This window comes from Lagenorhynchus albirostris, chromosome X, assembly GCF_949774975.1.
Source record: "Lagenorhynchus albirostris chromosome X, mLagAlb1.1, whole genome shotgun sequence".
NCBI classification, from domain to species: Eukaryota; Metazoa; Chordata; class Mammalia; order Artiodactyla; family Delphinidae; genus Lagenorhynchus; species Lagenorhynchus albirostris.
The window spans coordinates 81108869-81134891 of record NC_083116.1 but is presented as its reverse complement, the minus strand read 5'-3'; the positions used below and the strand labels follow the sequence as shown (position 1 = coordinate 81134891).

Below are 26023 nucleotides of genomic sequence, written 5' to 3'. Positions count from 1 at the left end.
ATTAATGATGTTGAGCATTCTTTCATGTGCTTGTTGGCAATCTGTATATCTTCTTTGGAGAAATGCCTATTTAGGTCTTCTGCCCATTTCCGGATTGGGTTGCTGTTTTTTTGATATTGAGCTGCTTGTAAATTTTGGAGATTAATCCTTTGTCAGTTGCTTCATTTGCTAATATTTTCTCCCATTCTGAGGGTTGTCTTTTCGGCTTGTTTATGGTTTCCTTTGCTGTGCAAAAGCTTTTAAGCTTCATTAGGTCCCATTTGTATATTTTTGTTTTTATTTCCATTTCTCTAGGAGGTGGGTCAAAAAGGATCTTGCTGTGATTTATGTCATAGAGTGCTTGGCCTAGGTTTTCCTCTAAGAGTATGATAGTGTCTGGCCTTATATTTAGGTCTTTAATCCATTTTCACTTTATTTTTGTGTACAGTGTTAGGGAGTATTCTAATTTCATTCTTTTACATGTAGCTGTCCAGTTTTCCCAGCACCACTTATTGAAGAGGCTGTCTTTTCTCCACTGTATATTCTTGTCTCCTTTATCAAAGATAAGGTGACCATATGTGCATGGGTTTACCTCAGGGCTTTCTATCCTGTTCCATTGACCTATATTTCTGTTTTTGTGCCAGTACCACACTGGCTTGATTACGGTAGCTTTGTAGTATAGTGTGAACTCAGGGAGCCTGATTCCTCCAGCTCCGTTTTTCTTTAGCAAGATTGCTTTGGCTATTCAGGGTGTTTTGTTTTTCCACACAAATTGTGAAATGTTTTGTTCTAGTTCTGTGAAAAATGCCAGTGGTAGTTTGATAGGGACTGCATTGAATCTGTAGATTGCTTTGGGTAGTAGAGTCAGTTTCACAATGTTGATTCTTCCAATCCAATAACATGGTATATCTCTCCATCTATGTGTATCATCTTTAATTTCTTTCATCAGTGTCTTATAATTTTCTGCATACATGTCTTTTGTCTCGTTAGGTAGGTTTATTCCTGCATATTCTATTCTTTTTGTTGCAGTGGTAAAGGGGAGTGTTTTCTTAATTTCACTTTCAGATTTTTCATCATTAGTGTATAGGAATGCAAGAGATTTCTGTGCATTAATTTTGTATCCTGCTACTTTACCAAATGCATTGAATAGCACTAGTAGTTTTCTGGTAGCATCTTTAGGATTCTCTATGTATAGGATCATGTCATCTGCAAACAGTGACAGCTTTACTTCTTCTTTTCTGATTTGGATTCCTTTCATTTCTTTTTCTTCTCTGATTGCTGGGGCTAAACCTTCCAAAACTATGTTGAATACTGGTGGTGACAGTGGTAAACCTTGTCTTCTTCCTGATCTTAGTGGAAATGGTTTCAGTTTTTCACCGTTGAGGTTGATGTTGGGTGTGGGTTGGTCATATATGGCCTTTATTATGTTGAGGAAATTTCCCTCTATGCCTACTTTCTGGAGGGTTTTTATCATAAATGGGTGTTGAATTTTGTTGAGAGCTTTCTCTGCATCTAGTGAGATGATCATACGGTTTTTCTCCTTCAATTTGGTATATCACATTGATTGATTTGTGTAAATTGAACAATCCTTGAATCCCTGGGATAAACCCCACATGATCATGGTGTATGATCCATTTAATGTGCTGTTGGATTCTGTTTGCTAGTATTTTGTTGAGGATTTTTGAAACTATGCTCATCAGTGATATTGGCCTGTAATTTTCTTTCTTTGTGACAACTTTGTCTGGTTTTGGTATTGGGGTGTTGGTGGCCTCGTAGAATGAGTTTGGGAGTGTTCCTCCCTCTGCTATATTTTGGAAGAGTTTGAGAAGGATAGGTGTTAGATCTTCTCTAAATGTTTGATAGAATTCGCCTGTGAAGCCATCTGGTCCTTGGCTTTTGTTTGTTAGGATATTTTTAATCACAGTTTCAATTTTAGTGCTTGTGATTGATCTGTTCATATTTTCTAATTCTTCCTGGTTCAGTCTCAGAAGGTTGTGCATTTCTAAGAATTTGTCCTTTTCTTTTAGGTTGTCCATTTTATTGGCATATAGTTGCTTGTAGTAATCTCTCATGATCCTTTGTATATCTGCCATGTCAGTTGTTACTTCTTTTTCATTTCTAATTCTATTGATTTCAGTATTCTCCCTTTTATTCCTGGTGAGTCTGGCTAACGGTTTATCAATTTTGTTTATCTTCTCAAAGAAACCGCTTTTAGTTTTATTGATCATTGTTATTGTTTCCTTCTTTTCTTTTTCATTTTCTTCTGATCTTATCTTCATGATTTCTTCCCTTCTGCTAACTTTGGGGTTTTCTTTGTTCTACCTTCTCTAATTGCTTTAGGTGTCAGGTTAGCTTGTGTATTTGCGATGTTTCTTGTTGCTTAAGGTAAGATTGTACTGCTATAAACTTCCATCTGAGAACTGTTTTTGCTGCATCCCATAGGTTTTGGGTCGTCGTGTTTTCATTGTCATTTGTTTCTAGGTATTTTTTTATTTCCTCTTTGTTTTCTTCAGTGATCTCTTGGTTATTAAGTAGTGTATTGTTTAGCCTCCATGTGTTTGTAATTTTTACAGATTTTTTCCTGTAATTGATATCTAATCTCAGAGCATTGTGGTCAGAAAAGGTACTAGATATGATTTCAATTTTCTTATATTTGCAAAGGCTTGATTTGTGACCCAAGATGTGATCTATCCTGGAGAATGTTCCACGAGCACTTGAGAAAAATGTGTATTCTGTTGTCTTTGTCTATAAATATCAATTAAGTCCATCTTGTTTAATGTATCATTTAAAGCTGTGTTTCCTTATTTATTTTCATTTTGGATGATCTGTCCATTGGTGAAAGTGGGGTGTTAAAGTCCCCTACTATGATTGTGTTACGGTCAATTTCCCCTTTTATGGCTGTTAGTATTTGCCTTATGTATTGAGGTGCTCCTATGCTGGGTCCATAAATATTTACAATTGTTATATCTTCTTCTTGGATTGATCCCTTGATCATTATGTAGAGCCTTCTTTGTCTCTTGTAATAGTCTTTGTTTGAAAGTCTATTTTGTCTGATATGAAAATGACTACTCCAGCTTTCTTTTGGTTTCCATTTGCATGGAATATCTTTTTTGCATCCTCTCACTTTCAGTCTGTATGTGTCCCTAGGTCTGAAGTGGGTCCCTTGTAGACAACATATATACGAGCCTTATTTTTGTATCCATTCAGCCAATCTATGTCTTTTGGTTGGAGCGTTTAATCCATTTACATTTAAGGTAATTATCAATATGTATGTTCCTATTACAATTCTCTTAACTGTTTTGGGTTTGTGATTGTGGGTCTTTTCCTTCGCTTTTGTTTCCTGCCTAGAGAAGTTCCTTTAGCATTTGTTGTAAAGTTGGTCTGGTGGTGCTGAATTCTCTTAGCTTTTGCTTGTCTGTAAAGGTTTTAATTTCTCTGACAAATCTCAATGAGATCCTTGATGGGTAGGGTAATCTTGGTTGTAGATTTTTCTCCTACATCACTTTAAATATGTCCTGCCGCTACCTTCTGGCTTGCAGAGTTTCTGCTGAAAGATCAGCCGTTAACCTTATGTGGATTCCCTTGTGTGTGATTTGTTGTTTTTCCCTTGCTGTTTTTAATATTTTTTCTTTGTATTTAATATTTGATAGTTTGATTAATATGTGTCTTGGCGTGTTTATCCATGGATTTATCCTGTATGGGACTCTCTGTGCTTCCTAGACTTAACTATTTCCTTTACCATATTAGTGAAGTTTTCAACTATAATCTCTTCTAATATTTTCTCAGTCCCTTTCTTTGTCTCTTCTTCTTCTGGGACCCCTATAATTCGAATGTTGGTGCATTTAATGTTGTCCCAGGTGTCTCTGAGTGTGTCCTCAGTTCTTTTCATTCTTTTTTCCTTATTCTGCTCTGCAGTAGTTATTTCCATTATTTTATCTTCCAGGTCACTTATCCATTCTTTTGCATCAGTCATTCTGCTATTGATCCCTTCTAGAGAATTTTTAGTTTCATTTACTGTGTTTTTCATCATTGTTTGTTTTCTCTTTAGTTCTTCTAGGTCCTGGTTATACGTTTCTTGTATTTTCTCCATTCTACGTCCAAGATTTTGGATCATCTTTACTATCATTATTCTGAATACTTTTTCAGGTAGATTGCCTATTTCTTCTTCATTTGTTAGTTCTGGTTGGTTTTTGCCTTGCGCCTTCATCTGCTATGTGTTTCTCTGTCTTCTCATTTCCCTTAACTTACTGTGTTTGGGGTCTCCTTTTTGCAGACTGCAGGTTCGTAGTTCCCGTTGTTTTTGGTGTCTGTCCCCAGTGGCTAAGATTGGTTCAGTGGGTTGTGTCGGCTTCTTGGTGGAGGGGACTAGTGCCTGTGTTCTGCTGGATGAGGCTGGATCTTGTCTTTCTGGTGGGCAGGTCCACGTCCGGTGGTGTGTTTTGCACTGTCTGTGCCCTTATTATGATTTTAGGCAGCCTCTCTGCTAATGGATTGGTTTGTGTTCCTGTCTTGCTAGTTCTTTGTCATATGGTGTCCAGCACTGTAGCTTGCTGGTCGTTGAGTGGAGCTGGGTCTTGGCGTTGATATGGAGATCTCTGGGAGATTTTCGCCATTTGATATTATGTGGAGCTGGGAGGTCTCTTGTGGACCAGTGTCCTGAACTTGGCTCTCGTACCTCAGAGGCACAGCCCTGATGCCTGGCTGGAGCACCAGGAGCCGTCATCCACATGGCTCAGAATAAAATGGAGAAAAAAAAGAAAGAAAGAATGAAAGAAAGAAAGAAGAAAATAAAAGAAAGTTATTAAAATAAAAAATAATTAAGAAAAAATTTTAAAAAGTAATAAAAAAGAAAAACTGAGAGACACAACCCTAGGACAAATGGTAAAAGCAAAGCTATACAGATAAAATCACACACAGAAGCATACACATGCACACTCAGTAAAAGAGAAAAAGGGAAAAAAAAATATATATCATTGCCCCCAAAATCCACCTCCTCAATTTGGGATGTTTCATTGTCTATTCAGGTATTCCACCAATTCAAGTTACATCAAGTTGATTTTGGAGATTTTATCCGCTGCTCCTGAGGCTGCTGGGAGAGGTTTCCCTTTCTCTTCTTTGTTCGCACATCTCCAGGGGTTCAGCTTTGGATTTGGACCCGCCTGTGAGTGTAGGTCACCTGAGGGCGTCTGTTCTTCACTGAGACAGGACGGGGTTAAAGGGGCAGCTGATTCGGTGGCTCTGGCTCACTCAGGTCAGGGGGAGGGAGGGGTACGGAGTGCGGGGTGCACCTCCGGCGGCAGAGGTCGGCGTGACTTTGCACCAGCCTGAGGCGCACTGTGTTTTCTCACTGGGAAGTTGTCCCTGGATCACAGGACCCTGTCAGTGGTGGGCTGCACAGGCTCCCAGGAGGGGAGGTGTGGATAGTGACCTGTGCTTGCACATAGGCTTCTTGGTGGCTGCAGCAGCAGCCTTAGCATCTCATGCCCGCCTCTGGGGCCCGCACAGATGGCCGTGGCTCACGCCCTTCTCTGGAGCTCCTTTAAGAGGTGCTCTTAATCCCCTCTTCTCTCGCAGCAGGAATCAGAGGCAAGAAAAAGTCTCTTGTCTCTTCGGCAGCTCCAGACTTTTTCCCGGATTCCTTCCTGGCTAGCTGTGGCACACTAGCCCCTTCAGGCTGTGTTCATGCAGCCAACCCTAGTCCTCTCCCTGTTATCTGACCTCCAAAGACCGAGCCTCAGCTCCAGCCCCCACCCGCCCTGGCGGGTGAGCAGACAAGCCTCTCGGGCTGGTGAGTGCTGTTTGGCACCGATCCTCTTTGCGGGAATCTCTCTGCTTTGCCCTCCACACCCCTGTTGCTGCGCTCTCCTCCGTGGCTCAGAAGCTTCCCCCCTCCGCCACCCGCAGTCTCCGCCCACAAAGTATCTTCCTAGTGTGTGGAAATCTTATCCAAGTACGTGGGGATTTTCTTGCCTTTTGGAAGGTCTGTGGTCTTCTGCCACCGTTCAGTAGGTATTCTGTAGGAGTTATTCCCCATGTAGATGTATTTCTGATGTATTTGTGGCGAGGAAGGTGATCTCCGTGTCTTACTTTTCCACCACCTTGAAGCTCCTCCCATTCTATAACCATTCTGTTTTTCACTTTCAGTACAGTATTCAATAAAGTACATGAGATATTCAACACTTTATTATAAAATAGGCTTTGTGTTAGATGATTTTACCCATCTGTATTCTAAAGTAACTGTTCTGATCACATTTAAGGTAAGCTAGGTTAAGCTATAATGTTCAGTAAGTTGGGTATATTAAATTCATTTTCAAAGTAACGATATTTTCAACTTACACTGGGTTTACTGGGACATAATATGTTCGTGGCTATCGCTACAAATTACCAAACGGTTCTCCTAAGGCATTATACCAAACTTCTCTGCCACTAGAGACAGCAAGTGTGTCATTTTCAACAGAAACTCATCAGCAATGTTAACATTTTTTTTAAAAAAACAAATGCCAATTGAGTTAGCTCACAATAGTCCCTGAAGAGAAGCTATGGATTTAAATACACATGCTCCCTGGGGATCTTTTTCTTCCTCCAGGTACTTCCTTTAGTATCTAAGATGATGCTATCAGATCCTGAAGGTCAGAGTTAAAATGGGACACGTATATGTTTGAATAGTCCTCCTAGAGCTAAAGGCAGGAGAAGGCTTTTCCACTGAGGTTTAAGTTTTCTCTGTGGGATAACCTGGCTCTTATGTTCTATGAGAAGGAAGGAGAAGGGGTGAACAGGTTATTTTACCAATCCTTACTATCTCCTCCTCCCTAACTCTGAGAGGCAGCACACTTCTCCTCAGGAGCTGGCTCTCTCCTCTCCCTCACTGGTCCCTCCACAGCCTTCTCCATGCCCTCAGTAGCCCCCACTCCCAGCCCAGACACTTCCTCCTTAGCCAGGTCTTCCCTTACTCCTGCCTAGAAGATAGAACTTCCCCCACCTCCCTCCTTGCTGGGGCAGGCCTCACCTTAGGCCCTTTGCTCTAGGAATGGTGAACTTGCCTCTTCACCTAGACTTTCCCTCTCAGATCGTGGAGGCCAGGACCTGCCCTTGACTTCCTACTGTCCCCAGCAGTGACACATGCCTGGCTCATGATAGATGCTCAACAGATACCTGCATGGTCCAATAAGGCAGAAGAGTCAGAAAGTGGATAAATACTCTGGAAGATTGATAATCAATTAGAAGTCATGGTCACCAGCTTGATGTTATCCTTGGCAGTCTGGCCCTTCAGGAATCCCTGATGAATTCAAGATTCCTGATTTCCCTTCTTGCAGAACGTGAGAGACATTAGCAACTGTTGTATATTTTTCCCACATAATCCTAATCACTCTTTTGTTTTTATTTTCAGTTATCCTTAATTCAGACCCTGCTGCTGCTCACTAAAGCTCTTCAAGTTCTCATGTTATTTTGACCCATTTTTTAACCCTACCTGAACTCCCATTTCAGAACACAAAAAAGCATATCATATTGCTCCTGTGTCAAAATGAAAAAAAAATTTTTTTAATCTCATATGTCATGAACGCCTTACAGTAATACCTTCTTCTCAACCCTTAAACACCACCCTGAGCAGTGGGTGTGCTGTTATCCCATTTCACAGGTAGGGAATTGAACCTCAGAGAGGTTAAACTATCTGCCTGGAATCTCAGCCAGGAAATGGCAGGCAGAAGTGAAACCCAGGCAGGCTCTGAGTGGTGGGCTCTTTCCTTTGTACTCTTGCTAAGGTCAACAGCAAATGCTTGACAAATGTCAGAAAACTGAGTTCTTCTCCTACGTTGGCCACTTTTTTCCATGAGAATATTCATAGCCATTGCCTTCTTGTGGCATGCTGCTTAGCAAATGTGAGTAAATGCTAATGCTGTCCCGATGTCACAGGACTATAAAAACGAGAACCACGGGCCCAAAAGCTAAGCAGGAAAGCTGGAGTCTTTGATGTGTCCTTGTGCAGACGTAGAGAATGGACTTGAGGACATGGGGAGGGGGAAGGGTAAGCTGGGACGAAGTGAGAGAGTGGCATGGACATATATATACTACCAAATGTAAAACAGATAGCTAGTGGGAGGCAGCCACATGGCACAGGGAGATCAGCTCGGTGCTAGAGTGGTGGGATAGGGAGGGTGGGAGGGAGACTCAGGAGGGACGGGAAATGGGGATATATGTATACACATAGCTGATTCACTTTGTTATACAGCAGAAACTAAAACACCATTGTAAAGCAATTATACTCCAATAAAGATGTTTAACAACAAGATGTTAAATAAAATCCCATATATATATATAGACTGCTGTACTAAAACGTCATAGTAACCATAAACCAAAAATCTATAATAGACATACACACAAAAAAGAAAAAGGAATCCAAGCATAACACTAAAGATAGTCATCAAATCACAAGAGAAGAGAACAAAAGAAGAAAGGGGAACAAAAGACCTACGAAAACAAATCCACAACAATTAACAAAATGTCAATAAGAACATAAATATCAATAATTACATTAAATGTAAATGAACTAAATGCTCCAGCCAAAAGACGCAGACTGGCTGAATGGATATAAAATCATAGAAAGAAGACCTGTATATCTGCTGCCTACAAGAGGCTCACTTCAGATCTATAGACACATACAGACTGAAAGTGAGTGGATGGAAAAAAGGTTTTCCACGCAAATGGAAATCAAAAGAAAGCTGGAATAGGAATACTCATATCCAACAAAATAGACTTTAAAATAAAGACTGTTACAAGAGACGAAGTAGGACTCTACATAATGATCAAGGGATCAATCCAAGAAGAAGGTATAAAAATTATAAATATATGTGCATCCAACATAGGAGCACCTCAATATATAAGGCAAATATTAAAAGACATAAAAGGAAAAATCGACAGTAACACAATAATAGTAGGGGACTTTAACACCCCACTTACATCAATGGACAGATCATCCAGGCAGAAAATCAATAAGGAAACACAAGCCTCAAATAACACATTAAACCAAATGGACTAAATTGATATTTATAGAGCATTCCATCCGAAAGCAGTAGAATACACATTCCTTTCAAATGCACATGGATCATTCCTTGGTTTTTTTTTCAAGTGTTTGTTTGTTTGTCTGTTTATACATTCTTCTCTATATCCACAGTAGATCTGTCTCCTGAAATACTTCCAAATGAACTAAAATTAAATGTGTGCTTTTACATTTCCTGTGGAAATCAAGTGGAGAAGTCTTTGGAAATAGCCCAAATTTCACCAGTTCCCTAAAAGCCTTCCCAAGGATCAAAGAAACTGCAGGGAAAAATAAACACAAACAAACAAATAATTTTTGTAAGTGGCAAATAGTTTCATTCTAACCACTCACTCAGATTCCATAGGTCTCTTCTCTAAATGGGCTAATCATAACACAAATACCAATAACCACAACACCTAAAACAAAGACCCAAGATAGTTCATTCCTAAGGGAGTGGAGACAACAGTTTGCTTGCATCTGTATTTGCTCTAGAACTAGCAGCTAGATAAGAGAGCAGGCACCACAGTCATAGTGGTTCTATGCATTTCTACTTGAAGAACTATAACATTATGTCACTTATAGTTTCCAGGCAAATGCGATAGCTGTGGCAAGTACCTCCACCCCCACCTTCCTCAATGGACATTTTCCTGCAAATTAGGTGAAAATCACATTGAACTGTGTTTTAAACACGTTAGAGGAACTTGATAAGACAGGAGAAATGCTTTAGAAAGCAAGAACGGGGCAAGCACAGATTCAAGGGGACCACTTCCCAGGAAGTTACAGCTTAATCTCCAGAACTTAGGCAGTGGTTGGGAGTCCCCTTCAGATGCAGAATGACCTCAGAGAAGAAATGTCCAGCGAAGAAAGGAGGGCGCTGCCTACACAGAGGTTTCTGCCAGGTTCTAAATTCAGTGCCTAGAAGTAACACAAATGTGTGAATTGGGCCAGGTTAAAGGGAAAAAGGAGTAGAAAGGGGTGTGGAAAATGTACCCTTTTTAACGGTACTTAAAAATATGTATTTTTAAAAGTACCTGTGAATGAAAACTTTGCCTGCCATAACAGTAAACAAAGGATGTTGCAGCCATCAAGCCACTACAGCCACTGCCCCTAATGGTGAGCCCTGAGGGAACTCAGGATGGAGAAAAACTGGGCTGCCCACTGCCAAGCCCTCAGTCGCTGCAGCCACCTTCAACGGTGCACCCAATGGTTAGGGAACTCTGGATGCGAAAGAACTGGATACTGGCCCTAAATAGCTAAGGTGCATATCAAAGGAATGGTTTCAGTGAGCCCAGACTGTTGCATCTTCCCATACATAGAAAAGCGCTAAATTCATTAACTTGAGATATCTGGTTTTCTTCAATTAATGGTAATCTTTTGATTATCCGGTATTTGTTGCAAAACTCCATATATATCCTGGCTCCTCCCTTACCTCTTCAGAACAGTCCCTCAGAGCTATCTGAGAGGTTGTCTTCCGGGCTTGAAGTCCTCAGAAAGACCACCAAATAAAACATACTTTTCTCAACTTTTAGGTTGTGCAGGTTTTTTTCAGTTGACATACACTATGCAGAAACTGCTAGTTTTCTACCCCATATCCAAACTCCCTTCCTTAGCAATAGAACCTAATTTTTATTAAGGGCAGAAATGGCCCACTTAGGCTGGAAGACTACTTCCCAGGCTTCCTTGCAACTAACTATGGTCCTCTGACTACATTCTGGGCAATAAGACTTACTGGCAGAGAAGAGGAAAAGAGTGGCTGATGGGAGAACCAAAAGTATCTGCCCCCTTCACTAGCCTCAAGGAACCCACACACAGTGAGAGATGGGTGCATAACACAAGTCATGGTGTGTGTTATATTCTATTGTGTACAAAAGGCTATAGGGATACAAAGTGGGAATTATTCACTCTAATGTTGAAGGTGTTTTCCTAATGTTACATAAGCAAATGGATTTCAGAGCAATGCCTAGTGACCAGCTGTGTGACTTTCAGCAAATACACCACCTCTCTGAGCCTGGGTTTTCTCATGTTTTAATGGAAAAATGAATCCCACCTTGCAGAACTACTGTGGGGATTCAGTGAGGTTAACTGTTTAAAGCAAACAGTAGGGAGCCAATCATATGGCAAATAATCCAAATCTGGCATCCCCCTTTCCAGTTGTTTCTCTTAGAGAACTAAAGCCTGTGGTGCAGAGCCAAAGAGATTGCTGCTGAGAAGGATGGGGTCTGATAACCTGTTTAAGTGCTTTCACTCCCAGAACAATTTGATAAACCATTCGCTTGCACAGGGATCTTAGTTTCTGCCCTCTGACTGAAAGCAGATCTTATTTGGAAAAGTGGGAATTTCTTAACCATGAATAGAATAGTCATTTATTAATATGATGTTGCTCATGCCCACTGAGATACTGGAGATGTTCCCTCCCCACCACCATGCCAACCACACCCAGTGGGGACCAGGGAGTGGGGAGCTAGGAAGAAGGGCATTTAAGAGCTCTTAGTCTGTTTTTATGTGTTTGGCAAGTGTCCCACACACTTTATTGTCTTGGTTTATGAGGCAAACTTGGCCAGGAAGATAACCCATGACCTTCAGGAAACTGGATGATAAGGGAATAAAAACAGATTGTTCAGCATGGAGTAAGGTCTCTTTATCTGTAGTTCTCCTCCTCCACCAACAAATTATAGGCATGTTCTCCTAGAAAAAAATACACAGGACCTTCCTCCAGGACTGCCCAGTATGATATGAGATTGAAGAATCCAGCAGGGACCAATCAGGCCTCAAGTGAACAACAACCCATTTTTATACATAACACTGTAACCATCCTAAACCAACTTTCAACTGCCAATTTCAGGCTCTTATATATCAGATCAAAAACATTATCATGGGGACTTCCCTGGTGGCACAGTGGTTAAGAATCTGCCTGCCAATGCAGGGGACACGGGTTTGATCCCTGGTCCGGGAAGATCCCACATGCCATGGAGCAACTAAGCCCGTGCAGCACAACTACTGAGCCTGTGCTCTAGAGCCCACAAGCCACAACTACTGAAGCCCACGCGCCTAGAGCCTGTGCTCCGCAACAAGAGAAGCTACCAAAACGAGAAGCCTGCGTACCGCAACGAATAGTAGCCCCCACTCTCCGCCAACTAGAGAAAGCCCGCACATAGCAACAAAGACCCAACGCAGCCAAATAAATAAATTAAATAAGTAAATTTAAAAAAAAATCATGGTACCACCTAGACAGTGCAAAAAAGTGAAAATATTAATTCTATTGACAAGAGGTGTGGGATTTATAAATTTAATATATTTATATTAAATATTTAAATTAAATTTATAAATTTAATATATTTGAGAAAAACAAAGGCACTTATTAGGGGTGTTAAAAGTGGCAGATCTTTAGTCTTAGTGGTATGTTTATCTCGTTAACTGTATTTCCAACTGTGAATACAACTACAAAATTAAAGAGCATATATGAAATGTTGGGAAGATAACATCAGAGATTGTGGATAAATGACAAGGTATTATTTGAGACTATAATATATTTCAGCTGTTGGGTTTATAGTCCTCACCTTATAGCAGATATGTCTATTTGGGGGTGTGCTAAACTTTCACACAAGCTTTAAGGAACGTCTGTGTGGATTACCTGCAATCCAGCTTCTTCCATAGCCACGTCCAATCGTGTCCTACACGGTGGGATTTAGCCAAGGCAGCACAGATCCAGGTGGAGTCTCACCAGCAAGTGCCAAAACCAAGCATGCGTGGAGTCAAATAGAATCAGCCCGGAAGTCAGGTCAAAATGGGGCCCAAGTCCACAAGCCCAGGAAGCCTTGAGGGTGGCAAGAAGAGTTAGGAAGTCACTCCTGCCAGACTGGCTGCTGGGACTGAGAACAGAGGGAGGACGCCTCCTCACAATAGATCTGAACAAACCTCCATGAGCAAACACAAGAGTCTCCACTAATTTAAAGAAGCAGAAATAAGTCAGTGCCTAATGTACAGAATAGGTTGCTCCAGAAATTCCTTATTTGAAAAAATTGAGAAATTTGAACTACGATTTAGACTGGTCTGATCTGGAAATCCCTAGTTAAGAAAACACAAATTTTCTTCATAGCTAATTCTAGAGCAGTGTTGTCCAAGAGAAATATCATGCAAGCCACATGTAAAACCAAATGAAATTAATTTTAATAATAAATTTCTCCTAACCCAAGATATCTGAAGTATTATCATTTCAAAATGTAATCAATATAAAAATTATTAGTGACATAGTTTATATTACATTTGTCATACGAAGTCTTCAAACTCCAGCGTACTTTTTACACTTACAGCACATCTGAATATGAATGCGAAATTTTCATTGCAAACACTTAACTGTATTTAGATCATACAATTTATAGCTTAAAAAATTGATTCACATACACAAATTGTTTCTAATATACTTAAAAGTTTCCCAGTAAATGAACTGAGTATTAGTTCCTAGCACTGCAGGAAAAAAAACAACAATAAATGGCCTTACTTTCCAGAAAAAGCACAGGGGCAACAAATGCATGACGTCTACCTCATGCTTTTGCCTTCCAGATCTTATGTAGGTGCAAGTGATTGGTGGAATCTAAATTACATCTAGAACTTGAACTGCAAGGCAGGCTGGGGAAGTTTTAGTCTTCTCGGTATAGGAAGACCCTAAAAAAGAGGTTGGAATATATATTGAGGCCAATGCACCATGTGCCCATGATGTTCATTGCAACAGCATTTACGACAGCAATCACTAAATAGAAAATAGACTAAATGCACAAAAGTAAAGGGCTAGTAAAATAAAGCGTACTCTATCCAGGTAATGAAATAACATGGTCATTTTGGGGTTTGTTTTAAATATTTATTTATTTGGTTGTGCCAGGTCTTAGTTGCGGCAGGCAGGCTCCTTAGTTGTGGCATGCATGTGGGATCTAGGTCCTTGACCAGGGATCGAACCCATGCCCCCTGCATTGGGAGCGCAGAGGCTTAACCATTGCGCCACGAGGGAAGTCCCACATGGTCATTTTTGAAGGACATTTTATCAATGAAGTGAAAAATCTTACAATATGTCACTTACCAAAATAAAGTCTGAACAAAGAGCAGTACATTCAATCTGATCCCACTTTTAGGGACAACTAGGGAAATTTAAATATGACCTATGTATTATTTTTGCAGGTATGATAATGGTACTGTGATTATGTCGGAGAATGTCTTTGTTCTTAAGAAATGAATGCTTTAGTGTTGTGAATTTTTTAAATTACTTTCAAATAATTCAGAATAAAAGCAGAGAGAGAATGTTAACTAGGAAATGATGCATGATGGAAATCTAGGAAAATGATATATGGGCATTCATTGTACTACTCTTTTAACTTTTCTGCTAGCTAAAAATTACTCAAAATAAGAATTGGGAGAGAAAAATGCTGGGGAACAGTGGCTAGTTTTATTTATTTGCAAGGCTGTTCAGAGTTCAGGCTATTTCCTTTGCCAGCACCACATCTTTAAAAATGTGTGCTCTCAGAATGCATGTATACAATGTTGTCATCTCCAGTAACCCAGTATGGCTTTAGGCTGCTCTTTCTTTATTTTCCCATTCTTTTAATGTGTTTTGAGAAACTACAACTGTTCCAGAGAACATCTGTATCTCTCTTTCTCTCTCTCCCCCTCCCTCCCTCTCCCTCTCCCTCTCCCTCTCCCTCTCCCTCTCCCTCTCCCTCTCCCTCTCCCTCTCCCTCTCCCTCTCCCTCTCACACACACACACACACACACACACACACACACACACACACGAAATAATTAAATCAGTGATGTCAAATGCATGGCACATATGCCACCAGAATCCCTACCAAGCAATGGCAGTCATCACTAACTGATCAACGTACTCTTTCCTGCCAAACCTCATTATACATCAGAATCCTGCTAAACACAGCTCTCCAGGTAACTTTGATTAATGCATGGGAGCTGGCATGTGAGATTAAACCTTTGCCACACATTTATTAAATAGTCTACTTTAGCAAAACCTTAAAAAGCTATGATTGTCCTGAGTGTCTCTGAGGTGGCTACGAAAGAAAGAGCTCAAAACCTGGAGCCAAAGACCTGAACTCAAATCCATCTTCTGCCTCTTACTCCTTGAACCTTGGGAAAATCTATTAAAGTTCTTTGGCCCTCAGTTTCCCCATCTGTAATGAAACCTTCCTCACAGGGGTATAAGGCAGTTGAAATGAAATAACGGACACTTTGTAAATGCCAAAGACATTTACATATGAAGAGTGGCATCAGGAAAAATGGAAAATTCACTATTGGAAAAGCCATTGCTGGAGTATTGATTGTAATTCAGAATGGAGGATGAGTTCTAAGGGCCTAAAGTGTTTCTTTTCTTTTTTTTAAGCCAATCCAGAAACAGGGCAAATTCTGAGTGCTCCTTCTCAGTATCCTTTGCTGGTTCTTCATTTCTAACTTATGAAAGGGCTCAGTCGTCAGATATTTTTTGCCGTTCGCACCATAGGTGACGTCCTCTAATCTCATGACTTTTAAGCACAATTCATATGCCGTTGACTCTCAAATTTTAAAAGTGTACCAAGATGTTAAAAAGGGAGTTTAGGGCTTCCCTGGTGGCGCAGTGGTTGAGAGTTCGCCTGCCGATGCAGGGGACACAGGTTCGTGCCCCGGTCCGGGAAGATCCCACATGCCGCGGAGTGGCTAGGCCCGTGAGCCATGGCCGCTGAGCTTGCGTGTCTGGAGCCTGTGTTCCGCAACGGGAGAGGCCGCAACAGTGAGAGGCCCATGTATCGCAAAACAAAAAAAAGGGGGGGGGAGTTTAGACCACGGTTTCAACACAATAGATATCAAATACTAAAGTAAGGGGCTGATGCAAATCAATATTTTCAAAGTGGTTATCTAAGAACAGTTTAACTTGGACCCCTCACTGTAATCAATGCCATAAAATGGTCCCATTACCGGAGATTGAAGGGAGGGAGAATTTGTAAAAGGTTTTCTTTGAAGAAAGCTGTGCTGTGAATAGCTCCTCTCCCTGGAGAATGGAAAGGACGGGGGAAGACCCCTCAGCTCAGACCTAGTGATAGGAGATAACTCAGAGAGCTGATATGCGTTCCCTGTAGTTTGAAGAAAGGGCGTGGGGAGAGCTGCTTAATTAACTGGAGTCTGACCCCCCACCCCAACTGGGGAATCTAAAGGTGAGAGGTTGCTAAAGCAGTGGGTTGCAGCAGAGAAGAGATTCCCCTGGGAATAGCCAAGGCACAGGGTATATACTTCCTGTGGACAGGAGGTGAGCCACACAGGAGAGTCAGCAAGAGCCTTATCATCCTAGCTCAAGTGTTTTGCCTGGTGGGGTGATGGGACTGTAAATGAGAAAGCTTGCGTGGAATGAGCTGCGGGAAAACCCACGGCAGCTGGAGGAATAGGATGCATCACCCACACCAGTGGAGTTGCCAAAAGAGAAGCCACAGCAGTGGAGCCTCCACAGAATCTACAAAAGAACCAAGGAAGACACAGCATTAAATATTAGTCAGCCCCAGAGAAAGTTAAAATCATGTTAGGACAGTCCCAGTCAAGTAAGAACTTTCTGATCTCTTTCCCCTCTACCCTCCTAGTGGAGTGTTGACACCAACTCTGGAGCAGCTGAAACCATAGCTAATGAGATGATGAGCAAGAAAGGGAAAAAAGCCAGCCATAACTTCTTCCCCAATGGGGGTAACTAACCTGCTAAGGTAGAGGAAGTTGGAAGCAGAAGAAACATGACCTTTTAATGAAGATGTAAGTATTAAGTAACAAACTGAACTGGACATTCTTGTTTCTGAATCAAGTGTCTGGGTTCCTACTTAAGGAGAACCATGGGACTTTCTGATACCTAAGAGTGACCGGAAAAATCATGATGCCTGCCAGAGTTTTCACCCAATGGCAGGGAAAACTGTTCCTCCACTGAATCAATGTTAAAGGGACATTAGGAAACAAAATTAAAATTGCATTCCAATTGATTCCCAGAGCTGTGCTTCTTCGCAATACTTGTTATAGCAGTATAATATGCATCTCAGAATTATCATATCCAAATACAAATTCTTGATTTGTATTCCATCTCCCAGACCTATTCTTCCTACAGTCTTTCCATCTCGTTAAAACAGAACTCCATCATTCCTCTTGATCAGGCCAAAATCCTTGAAGTCATCCTTGAATCCTTTCTTTCTTTAACATCCTAGATCCGAACTATCGGCAAATCCTACAAGATCTACTTTCAGAAGTTATTCTGAATCCAACCACTTTTTACCACCACCTGACCTAAACCACAATTGTGTCTCCCTTTGCTGTTTATCCTCATCTCCCTACATTCTACTCTCAACACAGCAGCCCAAAGTGACCCTTGTAAATCATGTAAGATCTTCTCAAAAGCCTTCAAAGCCTTCATTTTTAACTTAGAATAAAAGCCAGTGTTCTTAGAATGCCTACATGATCTAGCCCTTAATCTTTTTCAAACCTCATCTCCTACCACGCCCTCTTTGCTTGCCACGATCTGACCACACTGAGATCCTTGCTTTTCCTCAAACTTGCTAAACACTCCTCCACCTCAAGACCTTTACACTTGCTGTTCTTTCTGCCGGAAATTCTCTTCCCCTTGTAGATTTCTGCTCAAATATCACCTTATCAGAAAGGCCTCTCTTGATTGCCTAATATAAATAGCAACTCCATCTTCCCCTTCTCCCCCACTCCCTTCTCTCCTACTCCTGATCTCCCTATCCTCCTCCTTTACTATAGTTATGCCCATGTCACTTAGAGCCACCTGAAATACTATGCATTTATTTGCTTGTTTATTGTCTGCCTTCCTCTACCAGCATGTCAACAACCCAAGGCTAGGACTTAGCTTGGTCCACGGTTGTGAGCACTCAATATATTTTGAGTAAATGAATTTAAAAAACTCTTCCATGGTCCCTTATAATATTTGGAAACAAATTCTGAAAATGGAGGAGAGCTGGGTCCCCTCAGCCTCCTCCTGACTCCTTTCAGGCCTACCCTCCCCTGATCCCATCTCTCAACAAGAACACATCCCCGGTTCTCACATTAGAAGACCTTCCAGGAAGTCAGACAGGGGTGGACGGAGCCCATGGGGTCTCTCCTTGGCAACCATGGTTGCACATCAAGTCTTCACTCTGACACATGCAGGTACCAGGGCCAGATCTGGGGTTCTCCAGGCCTCTGTTCTGACCGCCAGACAAGAATGTCTGTCTCTTTTAATTTGACTTAACCTCTGTTTAATTACTAACTTGGCAGTTTCTGCTCTCTCTGCTTAGCTGCTTGTCAAGTATATGGCACTTTTGATAATTTAAGGGTTAGAATTTAGTCTGTTTTTGTAAATGAAAATCAGCCTGGAGCCAGAGTTTCCCTTTTATTCAGCAAGACGAAACAGACAGCACATGAAAGGCAGGCACACTATAATTTTGTCTTTTCTGATACATTAAAAGCAGGCCTTTGCATACTGCCTGCTTGCTGTCATCTGGAAACCTCTACTGGGCCTGTAACTATGAAGTCTAGTGCTTTCATATGATTAGTTGTTTTTTTTCTTTCTTTCCGTGTCCAGCTTGGTTGGAAAAATTACACAGCAATGTCAGGAGACCACAATGAGAGGCAGCCTGGGGGATGCCCAGAGAGCTTGGGGACTAGGAGCTGGAGCCTAGGTTTCAGGACTGTCTCCACAGCCTCTGGGTTCAGTAACTTGAATGCTTATCTAACATAGTTTTAGGTGGATTGATGAATTCTATAACACTTGTTCATTCAAACCAACATTTATTTGGCACATCACAGATATCAGGGACAGGAGTTATACAAGTGAGAAGATATGATCCCTTTCCCCAGGGAGCACTCAGTCTAATGAATAGATAAATTAGGAAAAGAGACAATCTCAGTCTTGTTATAATCAAGGTGTGCAGAAAGCAACCTGGGAGCCTGGTGATAAAAGGGAGTCAGTCTACTTGAAGGATGAGTAGGTATTTACCAGGATTCAGTATGTGGGCTCAGGACAGACATGACAGCCCATGCAAAGGCCTGAGATAGCCTGTGCTGAACAGAAAAAGGAAAACTGGGCTTCCCTGGTGGCACAGTAGTTTAGAATCCGCCTGCCAATGCAGGAGACGTGGGTTCCAGCCCTGGTCCGGGAAGATCCCACATGCCACGGAGCAACAAAGCCCGTGCACCACAACCATTGAGCCTGCGCTGTAGAGCCCATGAGCCACAACTACTGAAGCCTATGTGCCTAGAGCCCGTGCTCCGCAACAAGAGAAGCCACCGCAGTGAGAAACCCGCACACCAGAAAGAAGAGCAGCCCCCACTCGACACAACTAGAGAAAGCCCGCACACAGCAACGAAGACCCAACGCAGCCAAAAATAAATAAATAAATTAATTAAGTTTATCAAAAAGAAAAAGGAAAGTTCACTGTAGGCTATGTGTGAGGGGGGAGCAAGGCTGAGGAGAGTGTGGAGGCAGGGGGATAAGAGGAAAAGCAAAGAAAGTGAGGTTTGACCCTTTAGGTTAAGGACCAATGGTGAGGTTACAGAAAAACTTGAGGTCATGTGGTAAAATGGGCATGATAGAAGTAATAGTTAACAATTATTGGGCACTTAGGACCATGTTCTGAGTACTTTCCACTTAAACCTACAGCGTTCAGAGATGCTAAGTTACTTGCCCAAGATGATTCGGCTGAGAAGAGGTGAAGATGGGAATTTAAAAGCAATCTGCAGATTCCAGAGCCTAACCCTTAACCATCACACTACCTTGCCAGAAGTTTGCAACTATTAAATGAGCTAATGGATATGAAAGTACATGGCACACTGTAAAGTTCTGTCCAAATGTAGCACTGGTGTTTTGGGGGTTTGTTTTTTTTATAAATTTATTTATTTATTTTTGGCTGTGTTGGGTCTTTGTTGCTGCACGCAGGATTTCTCTAGCTGCGGCGAGCGGGGGCTACTCTTCGTTGTGGTGTGCGGACTTCTCATTGCGGTGCCTTCTCTTGTTGTGGAGCATGGGCCCTAGGTGCGTGGTCTTCAGTAATTGTGGCACGTGGGCTCAGTAGTTGTGGCTCACGGGCTCTAGAGCACAGGCTCAGTAGTTGCGGTGCATGGGCTTAGTTGCTCCGCGGCATGTGGGATCTTCCCGGACCAGAGCTCAAACCCGTGACCCCTGCATTGGCAGGCAGATTCTTAACCACTGAGCCACGAGGGAAGTCCCTACACTGGTGTTTATTAGTTTTGTTACAAGGATGCCCAACATAGGAGGTCTTTCTTCATTGATATTTGACAGTGTAACCCTGAGCATTTTCTCCCAGGCTCAGAATGGCAAGCAAGAAAGGCTGTGAGAGTCAGAGATCACTCCGGATGAAAGGAAAGGAAGTCTGGGCTTTCATGAGTCACACTGGGGGGATGGAAGAATGATAAAAATCAAATGAAGGAGCCCTTCTGAAAGCTTAGCCTTTGCTGGCACCTACTAGTGCCCATGACAGATGTGCCAGCTTCATGGAGAATTATCCCCTGGAGGATAAATGCCCCAGGGCAGTTGTACATGTGAAGGGGATGGTGGGGGGAGGAGGGGAAGAGTTGCAACTGGTCTAACAGGCTGGGAGACCTGAGAGGCTGCCGTGCATCTGTGGAAAAATAAAACTTCAGCCTGGAATTCACTAATCATAACCATTACTTAGCACCACCTATGGGCATGCACTGCACTGCACTGAGGGTGTCACACACCTTCTCCGGAAACAGCAGGAGCCCCAACCCCACCAGCTCAGCAAAATGTAATTCTCTTTGTTTTAGAGATGCAGATAGCTCTAGGAGATTACTTGATTGGACCAGGGTCGCATAACTAACTAGTAGCTAGCAATCCTAATTTAGGATCAAAGTTGAATTTAATTCATACTCTTTTTTTTACAGCACCAGGACTCTTCCAAAAGACATACATTCAAGGCTTAATTCTCCCAATTATTATGTCTGTGATCCTGGCCCTCTCAATTCATTACTGGGAGTTTTGTGTTGACTGATTGAAGAGTTGATTTTCCTGCCTCATTCCAGAAGAGGTTTACATCTTAAATCCTTACCTGCAATACGGGGAGAAACCCCTCCCAGTGTGTTTGTAGAGATTCGGAAAAAGGGATTAGGTCTGGAACACCAATAACAACATAACTATCTTTAAAACCTGAAGACCTGCTACCTCATAAAATGTATCTTTGAACTTCATGACTCCAAATAGAAACGGGAATTCTAAGTTGCCCCCCTGAAATGTTTCCAAACTTATTGATATGGAAACCACTGTCCTAAGGTCACGTGTCAGTTAACATTCACATCCTGAAAAATTCTCTTCACCCTGTGTGCCCAAAGAAAGATCTAGAAAACTCATTGTCTAGAGCTCAGTTGAAATTTAAAGGAAACAAAGATACTAGATTGAACCATGTGAAATTACCATTACCAAAGGGGTTCGACATAATGCAGGTCTTCGACATAATTAATGCAGGTCTTCAAAAAGACAGTACCATTATCACTGCAGAATGATTGGGCAAGCCCATCCTGGGCCAAATGTCAGCAGGCAGGCATAAGAATCATCTGGGTGACTGTTTAATATGCAGATTATGGGCCCACCCACAGATCCAGTACTGGAGTTGGGGTGAGGTATTTCAGGAATCTGGCTTTTTAAAAGGCATCCCAAGTATCCCAAGACAGAAAGACTGCTCTAGGGGACTTCCCCTCGAGCATCTCCAAACCGGAAGAATATTCTGTTCCCAATAACTCTAAAGACAGCATCTCAAGATGCTGCACTTTTCAAAGGGCATCCTTCGTCAGCTTAAGGGCAGGTCAGTTTGAGGACCTCTACTGTAAAAGTAGGCAAGCACCTGGTGACAGTTTCAAATCCATCCTCCACAACTTTCTAGCTGTGAGAAGTCTCTTTTGAGTGCCCAGCTTTTTTGTTTTAATGACCCACCCCTCCTTTTGTTGTTTTCTTTATTTTATTTTGTTTTGTTGCCTGAAATTAATGATTATTGCAAGGGAATCTAGACCACTTTTTGAATAGCTGCATTTGGGTAATGTACCCATTGCTCTACCCTCCAGGAAAGAATTACTGTGGCTCCACTAGATGGTTTAGCGACTATTTATGCCCATCTTCCACATCGCAGACCCAGACCAAAGCCTAATTATTTCTACCATGTTTGTTTTGCTGCAGAATGGTAACATTTACAAGGACATGGGTTTTTCCTCTATCCTATAATTTGGATTGTTTAGTTTTCCTTTTTGGACTTCTTTGATGCTGCTGAAGAAAGAAGTCCACAAAAATCTGGAGAAAGGAAGAGAGTGGGCTGCAGGGGGCAGAGTAGGTGGAAATGTTGTTTGCTTCTCTGTCTCCTCGGCGCCCCCACCACCACTTCCCCTAGCTGGACTAAGCTATCTCCTTCCTATTTCTGCTTTTCTGCCTCTTACAGCTGGGCTGAAATATGTCAGCAGTATCACTGACTTACTATGAAACCTTGAGCGGGTCTCTTTCCCTCTCCAGGCCTTGCTTCCTATGTAAACAGTGAAGGTATACAACCAGACAATTTCTAAATTTAGTAACTTTCTTTAGCCCACTGGACTGTCGCTCATTCCTCTGTGACAGCCATGTGACTTGGGTCAACTTATTTGACCCATCTGATAGACCGTCAAGATGAGTCACAGCCTTCTCTTTTCTATCTCTGATGAATAAAAATAAGTTGCTTCTTTATACCCAAGGCATGAAAATAGTAACCAATCCATGTTCCCTCAGAAGTCCCTGAGTTCCAAAGATGAGACCATTACTGTATTAAATTCTCCAAAGAGTTTCCAAGGCTTTAAATCATCTATCACATCCCTGACACACCCACCACACCCATTACCACACCCACTAGCCCCAATGCAACCTTAAAACCTTCTTGGGTTAATTTCTGCCTCTCCTCTCCCCTTTATTTCTTGCTGGAGGTTTCTATGAGAAATGTAATTCCACTTCTAGGTATGTACTCTAGAAAAGCATTTCCAAATGTCCACAATAAGACATACAGAAGGATATTCACTGGGGCCTTATTTACCATAATGAATAATCAGGAAAAAAATGTCCATCAACTAAAATAATAATAAAACTCTGAGAAATCCATTTAACAGAATACTGTGCAGCACTTCAAAAGAATGAGGCAGATCCAAAAGTACTAATATGGGTAGACTGATAAGACATATTGTTGAGTAAAAGAAGCATGCCAAAGAATGGTATGCATAGTATAACTTTTATGGAAAACAAATAAACTGTACATATTCTAAGTGTGTGTGTGTGTGTGTGTGTGTGTGTATATGTACCTATACATACACATACACACACACACATATACATAGCAGACATCTGGAAGGATGTGTAACAAACTGGTAACATTGTTTACCTCCAAGGAAGGGATGGTCAAGGGGACTTTGTGTGAAATATTTTAATATTTTTACTCAAAGGTTATAATCATAAATTACTTAAGAAATTTAAATTAATTTGAAATAATACAGCCCCTAAGTATATAACAATAGCACAAGAAATGGGGGGAAGGAAAAGTTCTTACTCTATACATGAACTGGTATAACATAATTTGAAGATGACTGTTCAAAAATGTGATAAAGATGAATATTAAATAACATAAAGATAAAATTTTATTAGAAAAAAGAAATTTAACAAATAAGACAAGAGTGAAGAGAAAACAGAACCATAAAAAAATAATGCACATGCAGGTTAGCAAAGAGAAGGGAAAGGAAGAAAGAACTGATGGAACAAATATAAAATGACTAGCCAGATGGTAGATTTAAATATAACCATATCAGTAGTAGAAATGTAAGTAATCTACACACCCCAATTAAAAGGCAGAGACTGTCAGACTGGATAAAAAACAAGACAACACATTATGCTGTCTACAGGAAACTCACCTTCAATATAAAGACATAAAAAAGTGAAAGGTTAAAATGATGCAAAAAGACAGACCATGCACACACTAATCAGAGAGCTGAGTGCCCTTATGAATACTAGACAAAGTAGACTTCAGGACAGGAATATTACCAGAGATAAAGAGAGTCGTTACATAATGATAAAGGGGACAATTCACCACCAAGACATAAGAATCCTAAATGTATATACACCTAAGATTGGAGCTTCAAAATGGCATGAAGCAAAAACTGCTAGAACTCAGAAGAGAAACAGACAATTCCATGATTATAGTCAGACACATCAACAACCCTCTTAGTAATAAAAGAACACAAAAGAAATTAGTAAGGACACAGAAGACCTGAACAACACTGTAAACCAACTTGACCTAATTGATATTTATAGAGAATTCTAGTCAACAAACAGCAGAATACACATTCTTTTCAAGTACAGCTGACCACTGAAAAGCACGGGTTTGAACTGCACAGATCCACTCATAGGCAGATTTTTTTTCAAAAGTAAATACTAGAGTACTACACAATCCCTGATTGGTTGAATCCATGGATGTGGAACCTTGGATACAGAAGAACCTTGGATACGAAGGGCTGGCTATAAGTGAGTCATATGTAAATATGAAATAGTCACCAAGAGTATACTGGGTCATAAGTCAAATCTCGACAAAGTTTAAAAAACTGAAATTGTACAAAGTATGTTCTCAATACTTTGAATTAATACTTTGAATTCACAACATAATTAAATTAGAAATCAAGAATAGAAAGATATTTGGAAAATTTCCCACACTTCTAAATCACTCAAAGTCAAATGATAAATTATAAAAACTTGAATTGAAAATGAAAACACATGAAAAGTTGTGGGATATAAATAAATCAGTGTTTACACGGAAATTCAAAGCATTAAAAATTTATAGGGATAGTACCCTGGTAAACATGGTAAACATTCCTAAGACCCACTAGACTTTCTATAAGAAGTGTGACTAGCACAACCCAACAAAATGACATGGTACAAGAAGGGCAAGGATTCTGGCCTGTCCCAGGAAAGCAGTGTTACCACAGGAAGTAGAGTGGCTATGGTGAGCAGGCTAAGTGGATTTTCCGGCAAAGGCTAAAACTACAAAGAAAACTGTGCTAAGGCTTGAATGCTTAAGCCCTATTATACATCTAAAAGAATGCCAGCTATTGATAGATGCATGCATTATGAACTGGGAAGAGACAACAAGAGAAGAGGCCAAATCATCCCGTTCTGGGCTTCACCTTTTGTTTTATTATAAGGGAAATAAAATCTTGAGGTTATGTTAACTTCAAAAAAATAAGTTTACATTAAGAAGAAAAGAATGGTCTCAAATCAATGCTCTAATGAGAATTCACCTTAAGAAACTAGAAAAAGAAAGGCAATATAAACTCAGAGCAAAGAGAAGGACATAAAAACCTGAGCAGAAATCTATGAAATAAAGCCAGAAAAACAAAGAAAGAAAATCAATGAAACCAAAAGTTGTTTCTTTGGAAAAAAAATAGGCAATTGATAAACCTCTACTCAGACTGATCAAGAAAGTGAAGGTACAAATTACCAACACCAAAAATGAAAAAGGGGAAATCACCAGATCTACTAACATTAGAAGAATAAGAAAATATTATGAACTAAGCCACTAAATTCACCAACTTGGATGAAATGGACAAATTCCCTGGAAAAAAAGCACAGCCCTGACCTACTGTAGTAGACTGTGAGAACTCTAGTATTTATCTGCCTAAGGAACTCCAGGTAGAGAAATCAAAATGAGTAAGGAGAAAAAAGAACCCTCCTACACTGTTGTCAGGAATGTAAATTGGTGCGGGCACTATGGAAAACAGTACTGAGGTTCCTTTAAAAACTAAAAATAGAGTCGCCATGTGATCCAGCAATCCAAATCCTGGGCATATATCCAGAGAAAACTCTAATTGGAAATGATGCATGCACCCAAATTTTCATAACAGCACTATTTACAATAGCCAAGACCTGGAAGCAGCCTAAATGTCCACTGACAGATGAATGGATAAAGAAGAGGTGTGTGTGTGTGTGTGTGT

The 26023-nt window shown here is 41.0% G+C and overlaps 1 pseudogene; it reads left to right on the top strand.

Annotated features, from left to right (window-relative positions):
- Positions 1-24892: 24892 nt before the first annotated feature.
- On the top strand, positions 24893-25233 carry LOC132513155 (large ribosomal subunit protein eL42-like; annotated as a pseudogene).
- The last annotated feature ends 790 nt before the right edge of the window (positions 25234-26023 follow it).